Source organism: Stegastes partitus, unplaced genomic scaffold (genome assembly GCF_000690725.1).
Source record: "Stegastes partitus isolate 25-593 unplaced genomic scaffold, Stegastes_partitus-1.0.2 Scaffold79, whole genome shotgun sequence".
NCBI lineage: Eukaryota > Metazoa > Chordata > Actinopteri > Pomacentridae > Stegastes > Stegastes partitus.
Genome location: NW_007577810.1, coordinates 741,572 through 752,501, shown reverse-complemented (window position 1 = coordinate 752,501; position 10,930 = coordinate 741,572). Strand labels below are relative to the sequence as shown.

Here is a 10,930-nt window from a genome sequence, read left to right as displayed (position 1 = left end):
CAGCTGAAATAAACAGTTATCTTTCCTGCTCTGTAATGGCTGGATGAAGAGATGGTGGTTGTACTGATGGTTAGAGGGGGTCTCCCAAACCACAGAGCAGAAAAAAAAACACAGGGAAGAAAAACAATCCCATTTGACATCACAAGGGAAGGCTGCAGCGGAAATTTAGGTCAAGATATAGCCTGTGTGAAGTGTGCGAGATAGTTATATGGCAAATTCAGGTTGCTGAAGTCTTGTCCTAGTGGAATAATATAATACACAATCAAAATTATGCAGTATGAAGTGAAGTGAAACCAATTATCATAGCCTGTCAAACCCAGGATTATGTAGCAGCAGATTTCTTCCTCTAATAAGCTCCATCGACTTAACGCAAACAAAAAGTCAGTCCGATTTCTTACACCAAATCCTTTCTGTGAGTGAAATAGCTGCAGTATGGGTGGCGATGTTAGAAGCCGGTGTAGCTGTGTGAAGCAGAGAGAGAGAGGTTTCAGGCCATTTACAGGGCACTGGCTTCAGCAGAGTCATCAACTATGTACCCAGCATGGGATGTTGTGATCTCCCAAATGCTATCCTTCAATGTTAAGTCACTGTATTCACAGCTTGTACTTCTCCATGGGAATCAAGCAGCACAGATGTAGACTTCCTGGAGTGTCGATGCTTGAGTTGAAACTTTTCTGGACCCTCTGAGCTCAGACTGGAGGAAGGGGGCTGGCCTTGTAGTGTGAGAGAGACAATACAAGCTTACAACACCATTAAAGTTTAATATGGTAATGTGTATCTGTCTGCTGATCTATCTATCTTACATGCAGTTGCTTTGTGGAACATTTGCAGTCTGCGTTACTACGCTGTAAAATACACAAGAATTTATACGAATCAACTCAACTTTTTATGGTTTACCTAATGTAAATATATGAATTTTGCTCATTTCTATTTAATTTAACTTAAAATGTTACTTTAAGATCTCTGTAAACAAGAACTTAAAAACAAGTTTTTGCATCTGGTAGCATTTTGACCTAAAATAAAGAGTTAAATCCATGAACGGCTGAGAGTTTACTTAACTGGTTAAATTAAGTTTTCTAAGAAACATAACTAGCTCATAAACAGACTTCCTGGGATGCATTGTTAAAGAGTTACAACTCCCCACAGACTCTTGTTTTTTGTGTTTTGATTTGCTGTGTGTCTTTAATACATACATGTTTAACTAAATTAAGATTGTTTCATTTTATGACAATCAAAGCATGAATGACCAAAATTAGCATTGAATTCAGTCCATGGACTTGCTATTTATTGCGGTGTAAGTGGGAGCAGCCTCACAGATTGTCTTTGTACCGACACTGGTCATAAATAGCTTCAACAACTGATTTAGAAAAAAAAACAACTTAACTTAAAAACTGGCAAATCCAAGCAAATCTGTCTGTTACCATTGTAACCGCTGGGACTAGTTGGTTTAACGTAATATCTTGATTTAACTCGACTAGTTTTACACTTTGAACTAATTACAACCAAAGTGCAGTTAACTTACATTTGTTTAAAAAAAAAAAGTTTAAAAGCTGAATGGGTGTAAATGATTTACACTGTAATAACACTATGATGGAAATATAATGTGTGTAAAGGACCAGTTGTGCAATGTACATTTTTTTACACTATCACTTACAAAATGTACACAGACATATGATCATGTTTGCATACACAGAAATATGTGAAGGTCCGCAGCATGAATACACATCAGACATGCGAGCTAATATGCAGAGATTAGCAAGGACACAAACCTCAGAACCAGATTTGTGCTGTGGTGCCTTGTGAAAATCACTGACTTTAACACCTCATCACTATTTACACTGAATTTGTTGTGGGCATGGGAAATGTGCAGTCCTTGAGTAAAGAGGAGGGGCGAGAGAGCCTGTGGACCTATGGAGAGAGAGAGAGGCGGTTCAGCCCCGCTATGGTCTCAGCAGCAGCAGCAGCAGCAGCAGCAGCAGCGGCTCAGGGAGTAGTACCAGACCACTGTGTTGTGCAGGAACAGGCACGACATAGCTGAAAACCGCTAGCGGAACAAATGAAAACGAAAACTCTTCTTTCATGTGGATTAATCCAGGGGCGAGACGTTCAGTCGAAGCGAGAAGATCTTTAAGCTAAACTGGGACGATTGACGAGGATTGGGACATTGGCTACTGTACGATAACACCGCCGAATGGTTTCTGTTGCCCCGCCGCTAAGGTTAGTTAGCTTCCATCGCTGGCTGTCCGTTGGTTTGGGGGGGTCTGCTCTGTTGTTGGATGACGGGGTCCGGCTATTCTTTGGAGGAGAAACATCCATAGCAGTATTGACCTTTTCCAGTCTATACGTTACGATACAGTTACACGGTTGGAAAAAACATTAGGAAATGAAATGTTGATGAACTGTTCGACTAGCTGGTTACTCGGCTCAACACAACACTCGTAGTTGAGAGGCTACCGTCAGCTACTTAATTATTTTATAAATCAGGAACACGTGCTACATGGCTAGGCTAAGCTAACTAGCCTAAAGCTAACGGGGCTAGCTCCCTAAGCTAGCTGTCAGAACTGCCAAGTAGCTAACGCCTGTTTTATTTAACTGAATTTGGCGTTGCCGCCATAAAGACGCTATTTCACAACCATTTCTAACAGTATTTATCGTTAATAATTAATGTCAACTTTCTACTGTGTACTAGTACATTTTTTTCTTTTATCTGGCTAAGTCATTTAGCCTGCTAACTTAGCGATGCACAAAAGCGCCCGGTTTGTAAACATTGGTTTTCGATGAAGTTGACTTAATGCGCTGTATCGGTAGCTAGCGTAGCCCACTGATTTGTTGTCAGATGGGTGATGGCAAAGATTAGCTCACTGTCGTTGTCTAACCAGGTTGATGTCAAAAGCTACACAAGTAAATGGAAACGTTGGTGAGTTAACGTTAATGTTTGTCTGCCTCAGATTGATGCATCGCTATTGTGACAGTGTACTTGCTGGAGTAGGACTGTGGCTGTGAACCTTTCTTTACTTATAACGTGTTTTTTGTTTCATTTTTCGGTGGATCACTTTACGAATTGCTACTGATAGTGATGGTTATCCAACAATTGTGTCACCCTTATATACCTATGTATTTATCCATGGCATATTATTGTACTTTTTGCCTGACACTTAAAAGTTTCAGCTCATATCCGGATCCATTATCAGTGCCTCTGAACATGAACGTTACTGGATTTAAATTGTGACAAAGCCTTTCAGTATTGTGTTTTGTATGAAACAACGTCTGGCATTGTACAGACACCCACAGTTTCATGAAAACGCTGTACTTCAAAGTACATGAAAGACTACCATTTGTTCTGTGTTGAATGTGTTCTTGAGAAACAGCTCAGTGTTAGTTATGTATCCCGTGGACTTCCACACCTTGGTTGGATAGATTGGGCAATAAGTTACAGATATGATTCAAAAGATGTTTTCTCAAGCTGATTTTCTGTTTGAGCAGTGCCTTTTTTGTTGTGGTATTTAAATAGTTGTATTTTGTGGAGGACGTTTTAGAGAAGGTACTTCTTTTTAATTTGTGACACTTGTGGTGGGTTTACGCTATTCATTAGCAATCAAACAACACAGTTTTTTGGTACTGCAATGAGATTTATTCTTACTGTGACTGTTCCTTTAAACATTAAAAAAAACATCTTTTGTATCTTACCATTGGTGTTATGTTGATAGTTTCAGTTTTGTGTGCCCAGGTTTCGTAATACGTCTTACCTAAATGTCAGTCGTCACAGTGGACGTAAATGAACTTGTGTCATGCAGTGGCATATCCCAAAACTTGTAAACATAAAACCATAACAGACTGCATAGCTAGTGGTAAATTACATGCTGAGTGACTTTGCTGAACTGTCTTGTTTGATTATGTAACTCAGGGTTTCCCCCAGGAAATAGTTTGACTGTGGTGGTAAGCCATGATCTTGACACAGCTCATCTCGTGATCCACGTTGTAGTTGATGACCTATAAACAATATCCACTCACATTGAACTACGTATGCTGTTTTGAATGGAGCATGTTCTCTTCTATCCTGAAGGTTAGTGTTTTATATCATCAGTGTATCACATTTTGTGATGTCAGCAGGGGCGGGCTTCGTTTGAGGTGATGGTGTAACCCACAATGAAAGAATATATTGGAAGGAACCTTGCTACCTGTGGCACCTTGTGTTGCTGCATGCCGTTGTGTTAACTTATAGATTTTGAATATTCTGCCAAGAGGAACTATCAGAATATATGACACCAGTACTGTGCCTGAATCACAGGTTCAAAATGCATGTACACATTTTGTGGGCAGACAATTGTGGGATTCACATTATGAGAAAAGTAGCAGCTCTTGTATTTCTGATATTTGACATCAACACCAACAAGTTAGGTTAAACATTTGCTCTGTGTTTAGCACTGCTTGGTATTTGTTTATTACCTTTATGGTAATGCTTGCCTGATAAAGACAAAAAAGAGGAAGGATGAAAGTTTTAGGCTCCAGGTAATCCAGAAATGTAACAGATTTCAGTTTATAACTTCCTCAAGTAGGGAACAGAGACAAGAGGCAATTTATCAAACACCTGTTGAACAACCACAGCATAAATGTACAAAAAAAACAACAATTTGACCAATCCCCCCACAATCAACCTGTGGCCCTTCTTTAGCCACTGTCTCTATGCTTGTTAGCAAATTGTTAAATTTTGAACTAACTATGACCAAATATAGCAAATTATATGTATCAGTTGAGACAGAGACTACCCATCCCTATTCAACCAACAATACCTGTAGAGTAGTGTGTTGCTTCATACCAGCAGCAGAGAGAAGATGACAGGAGAGAGGATGCATGATACCAGAGTGCTGTTTATTAAAAAGACCTGCACCTTCCAAACACTTAAGTCTCAAGGACTCAAAAGTATGCTGTCTTGTTCTTATGGCTTTTGTTTACAGTACGTGATTCATGTCAGAAGATAAGGTCTGCAAGTTACCAGGTTGTTAGAAACAAGTTTGCAAAAAAAAGTGTATATTCCTAATTCTAGAGCTGTTAAATACATATATTTTCCTTCCTGCATTTCAGAATTTGTAACATCACTATTATGTTATCATATTGATATAAACCACAACAAAGAAATGATCAATTATTACTGTCAACCCTAAAGTTCTCCATCGTTACCTCACTGCAGATGAAGAAAATAAATGACTAAAGAATAGACTTGGAGTCACACCGGTGGTGGCAGGTTTGGGTACTTACCAATCTACAAATATAGAAACCGTTTTGTTGGTGCTTCAACATGAAGTATTTAAGTATAATATGCAGTCACAGTACCTGATGTGGCAGTCTAGAGAGCACAAAGTCCCCTAATAATCCTCAGTGGTATGACATTGCTGACTTGAGTCCACAGAACTCAAATGAGTAGAGTACAGTGTCAGCTTAGCAATTTGGATTGTAAAGAGTTAAAAGCAAGTGAGGAGATATCTCCCCCTTATCCAAAAGGGTAATGGGGGCAGAGATAATCCCGTGCTCTGCGTGGTGCCTCAGGGAGACCGTTTCACTGCTAGTTCAATTTCTGCTCGTATTATGAAACACAACACAGTTATGAAACTGGAAAGGGGAAAGTTCTCGCTCGTTTTATTGTCTGTGAAAGATGAATCCTCGCAGTGAATTCTTGTGGGAAGACAAAGCACATTGCATCATCATAAATTAAAGGTTTCCATTAAAATTCCAAAAGCCTGTCACTCAAAAGTATAAATGTCTTAAGTTGCCACTTTTAGGTGGATCTGGAACTATCTGTTATTTGCAGTGCGCTCAATGGATCTAATTATTAACCCAGCAATCAGATAGAAATATATTTGAGTATTAAAAAGCAAGAATAAAAGTGAAGAGAAATTTCCCAGCCCCTTTAAAATAATGATAGTTTTATTGTACATTTGATCGTTGTTGTTTATTAACGCTTATGAGCAAGTAATGAAAACTCTGTCATAAGATCTCGAACTTCATTGCTGCTACAATTGTTCCAGTGATATATGCCACCGTTGTAGATACTAGTATATACAACCATTGTCCTGCTTGTGACACTTTTAAATGGCATGACACTGTTTTCTGCTGACAGATACCAGCATTCTGCTCCGACACTTTAGGAAACAGTTTTGTGCAATTATGTGAAACATTGAGGAACTGTTTTGCACAATTCTTGTCTGTCATTAGGTGAATGTGACCTGTTCCTAATGGCTAGCCTGTGCAAGTAACTAGCTTGGAAGCTGTTATGTTACTTGTTTCATCCTCAATTGAGTTTATGAGCTATCCTTAGTGCTTCATATCATACCATATTGTGCTGACAGCAAGCCCCATAAACCAAATGGTTATGTTTGGGCTTTAGAAATGGTTCAGGTTTTGCAGCTTCAAAAGCTGTAAATCTGACAAGCTTGTTGGGAACCATACATAGCCTGGAGGCAAGAGCTTTGTGAGAAGAGTGGTTCTAATGAAAGAAGGCTTCTTAATGTAATTGCTGTTTGATGTTTTTTCTTATTCCGATTAAGGCTTGATTTTTAGTATGCCTTGGTATGCCAATGCCCAGCTTGAAACTAACATACACATATATGTTGTAATTTAACATGTTGAACAGATGTTAAGGGCTGGTTTGGCCACAAAAACACAATTCAGCGTGTCTGCTTGGCATCGAGGGCCATAACATGCTATTTTGTATCAGATGTAACCTTGGCTGAATTGCCAAACTGAATATTGGATGCTGATAAGTAGGTTGGATATGAAATTGAATCGGAAATCAACATTTACCTCAGCTTTGTAATTTACATAGACAGAAATAATCAGCATCTGAGTATAAAATTTCAGCTGTTCTACTTTATTCAAATTCAATCATGGTAACTATTCCAATAATTAGCAGTTCACACACAACCTGAAATTCATATTTATTGCAAGAACAGCGCATGAAGCAACGATTTTCGGGAAAGGACGCAACTTTGGTATGTGGTGCACTTTATGAACCCTTAAGTTAACTTGCAGAAACCTAAGAGGGAAATATGAAGCAGTCGCCGTGAAACTGCCTCCCAGGCGCATTCCCTCCTCCCACCCAGTTTCCCTCTCACTGAATGAGTAACAGCAGCTGTCTAGCATTTCTTGCTCACTAGTGGACTGCACCTGGTAGGTTTTGTGTGTGGAGAATGTTATGCGTGACTCAGTGTGGTAGAATATTACGATCAAGCACAGCTGGTCTGTTGCTGTGCCTCAAATTACTCACAATCAAAGTGCCATTGAACTGGACACAGTGCCACCTCAGTTCCAGTGGCTACACAGGGTTTGAACTTAGACAGTTGTACTATTTTCTGGGATTGCCAAATGGAAAAACTGTGGTTGTGACATGTTATTTGAGGAAAATGTCTCTTATATTGGCCCATGTAGAACTCATGCAGGTCCTGTAAGTAGCTATTAGCCTACAGCCTCAAGATTTTGCCTTCATCTTAAATAGCCCTGTTTTTCTTTTTAAAATTTAAGATGCAGTTGAGGAGATGCAGTCGCCAAAGGATGGGGGTTGGGTATGTTGGGGCTGCTGGCCCAGGGGTTAATGGGGTCTGGAGGTCAGACTGATTCTGCATCTGTCACTGTGCAGAGCTCAAAAGGAGGACAGGATTTATCCATCCTTCCAGGAATTTGTTATGCTGCTTGAAATAATAAAATGTAATAAGTTTAAATTCACTATAATTTTGTTTGCATGTTTGTGAGACCTCGTAATTTGAGTGAATTGGAAGTCAAATCATAGTGACGAATGTTTCGACTTTTATTATTATACTTTTTATTTTATTGTTGCAGTGTACTGCATAAAATAAACCATTTCAAAACCATAATCACTAGCTTAGGTGAAATGAGACTGACCCTTGATGTAAAAAAAACCCCCATCACAATTAAACATGCGTAATGATTGAAGGTTTTTCCTCTTTGAAGTTGTCTTCACTGGCAGCAGAGTTTATCACCCAGATGCGTATCACTCCTAACAAGCATCAGCAATTCAGATCTAAAAAATATTAATACGACACTCATTCCTCAGGTAATTCAGATGTGGAATTGAACTGTTTTAATTCTTAGCTTCACATGCTAACTGTGCAGTTCATACCGCTACAGATTAAAAAAAAAAAAAAGCCTGCTTATTCCTATCTTTTGTTTACAGGGATTACTTTTTTATAATCTATTTTTAAGCACCTTGATTAAAGAAATGAATCTAGTGTTCTGTGAATATGATTGTCAAAAGAACAGCTGCTGTAAAATGTTTAAAGATGTTTTTAATTCTTTCAGGAACTTCGTATTAGAGCTATCTGTGAGTTCTGTAAACATTTACAATTTTTAAAACAGTATTTAGACTACTGCTGTTCCATTTGGCTTCTGTGTGGATGACTTGCATACCCTGTTGTCAAGCTTTAGTTCCAGTGTAATCTTTGCTGAAGAGACTGCACTAATACCTGTTGTCATGTCAGTTGACGTGGCAGTCACTGTGCTAAGCTTCTACCTGTTGTGTGTGTTTTGATATGTTTTTTTTTTTTTTTAATCTGAAGCCTTTGCTGCTGAAGACATTTTTGTGATAAGATGAAAGACTAAGTATAATTCAAGTTTAGTTTATGTTTGCTTTTTGCTCTTTTTTTTTTTCTTTAGACGTGCCTGGTTGTCTGTCATATATATTTTGCTCATGAAGCTAGCATTGAACACAGATTATGCTACTTTGTGTACACAAACACTGGCTGTCCTTTTTCCTACACAGATATATTCTGCTTCAGTAAATAGTTTAAATTTGCACTAGTTACAAGTTGCACCAGTAAAATATCATAACCAGTCACGCAACATTCTATTTTTAAAGCCACTGATTACACGACCTCTCTGTCTAAACAGTAGTCTAAACAGCTGCTGTTTTGTGCTTTCATTTCTTGACAGTGTTAGATGTTTCTGTTGTATTAAGTATGCGTTAGAACGTCTTGTTAAGGCCTGGACTTGCTATGATATGCTTCAATAGAAAATACTTGAATAAATGCCAGTTACTGAACTAAGTTCAGTTACTTTGATATAATTGTCTAATAAAGGGAATGTATCCCATGTCCAAATGCTGTTGGTTAACCTCTACTTTGTAACAAGTGTTTTGAATTTCTCATTTAGTCAGGGTCTTTATCTGTAGCTGCACCTTACATACATGAGAACACAATCAAACCCTGACTTTTAAGCTGCTTAATGAACCTTTTTTGGTTCACTGATAAAACTAAGAAGATAATTGATTGTTCAAATAAGACTCTGTTAATGTGCCACAAACAGTTATTTTTCAGACCTTATTGTGTTCCAAAAGACCCTTATTTGAAAAGCTCTTACAATATCCCTTTGTTTGCAAGTTGTTTTGAGTATTATTGTTCAAAGTTAAAGTAATTTATCATCCATAAGGCATTCTGTTTTCATCTCACTGACTATAAAATGGAGTTCCTATTAAAACCAGTCACCCATATTTAAGCACACTAAAAGAGAGCCAGACAACGGATTAGCAGAGATTAGAAATGGCTCTGTGGTAAGTGATTCACTTGACTCTGTTACGCAACGCTGATGACAGCATGTTATAGAACATTACTCTTGTTTGTGTGTAGATTACAGCTGTGTAGCATTTTATTTGTCTCTATGATTAGCCTAAGTTTTCTGCTAGCAATAAGTGTTACAGCATAGTTTTTTTTCTCTTTTTTTTTGACATTGAAGCATGTTGTGTTAATGATGACAGCCAAGGGCAAGCACCTCAGGGCTGATGATCTTACAGTGGAAGTACGTGTGACATGTAACAGTGAAAGGTATGAAGGTGTAATTACAGGTTGTGATTTGCTTGTGTTGGAGACTCCTGTCTTAACATGCACACTAGATCCATGACAGTTCACTTTGGAACAAATTAGTTCTCTGAATGCATCTGGTCTGTGTTTTGTAATGTTTGGGTTTTTCCCCACTAAAATCTTTCTCTGTCCATAATTCAGCCACAATTCATCCTTCAACCTAGTGTATCAAATTTAGGTGGGATGTTTTGTTTATGCAGCCTGTGTAAATAACACAGGCCTGTATGGACATTAGTGTTTGGCAGTGTACACTAGGGATGTCACGTAACCAGAAATTGGATCGTTGTTACCAATACTGTTGAAATTTCCACAAGTCTCGATGTCAAAGTCAACATAAAAATAATACGTCACATAAATGCGTTTCAAAATAAACTTCTTAGTAAGAAAAATCTTGCTGCATAGTGTGGTAACACACAAATTATGTTTTGACAGACTAAACAGTCATAACTAGGAATGTCCTGTTTTGCCCCTGATACAGTGAAACTAATTTAATATTTAGTATCTGCTGATATGTAATTCTAATCAGGTACCATTTTCTTAAATAAAACTCACTGTAAACACAGTAAAGTTATGAAAATTGACTAATTAACTTGGATAGCTCTGCAATGCACTATGACAGTAACATTCTTGCATATGCTATGCAGGAGTCAAAGGCAGCAAAATCCTATATTCTCTACATGCATGTCAGAACATGCGTTGTACATTAGCTGTCCTACCTTATTGCCCCATCCAATGCATCCTAATGTGAGGCTTTGTGAATAGAGCGTCGGGCTTAGAAAAGAGCTGATGCCAGTAAGTCCAAAAACATGAAATAATCAGCACCAATCCTGATCCTTGACATGGACTTGGGACATCCCTAGTAACAACAGAAGCCTACTATATTGGCTATATTGGCCTTAAATGTTGTGTTTGGAGCATTGCTGCAATAGAGCCAGCTGTTGCAGTAAATATCAGGATATGAGCATTTTGATGACATGTCATATAAAGTTTAGACAACTGCCACTCTCATCTTGGACTCTGTGCACATCCAGATGTCTGTCTTTGAGCTGGTTAGATAAGTTTGAGAC

General features: G+C 38.3%; 1 protein-coding gene across 7 annotated transcripts in view; it reads left to right on the top strand.

The window, feature by feature from the left end:
- Window positions 1–1,950: 1,950 nt before the first annotated feature.
- The window catches only part of ncor2 (nuclear receptor corepressor 2), a 93,478-nt gene continuing 84,498 nt past the window's right edge, over window positions 1,951–10,930 (top strand). For all 7 annotated transcript variants that reach the window (XM_008276717.1, XM_008276720.1, XM_008276721.1 and 4 more), the window contains exon 1: window positions 1,951–2,217. The gene's annotated coding sequence lies outside the window, so the exon portion shown is untranslated. The remainder of the gene's footprint in view (window positions 2,218–10,930) is intronic.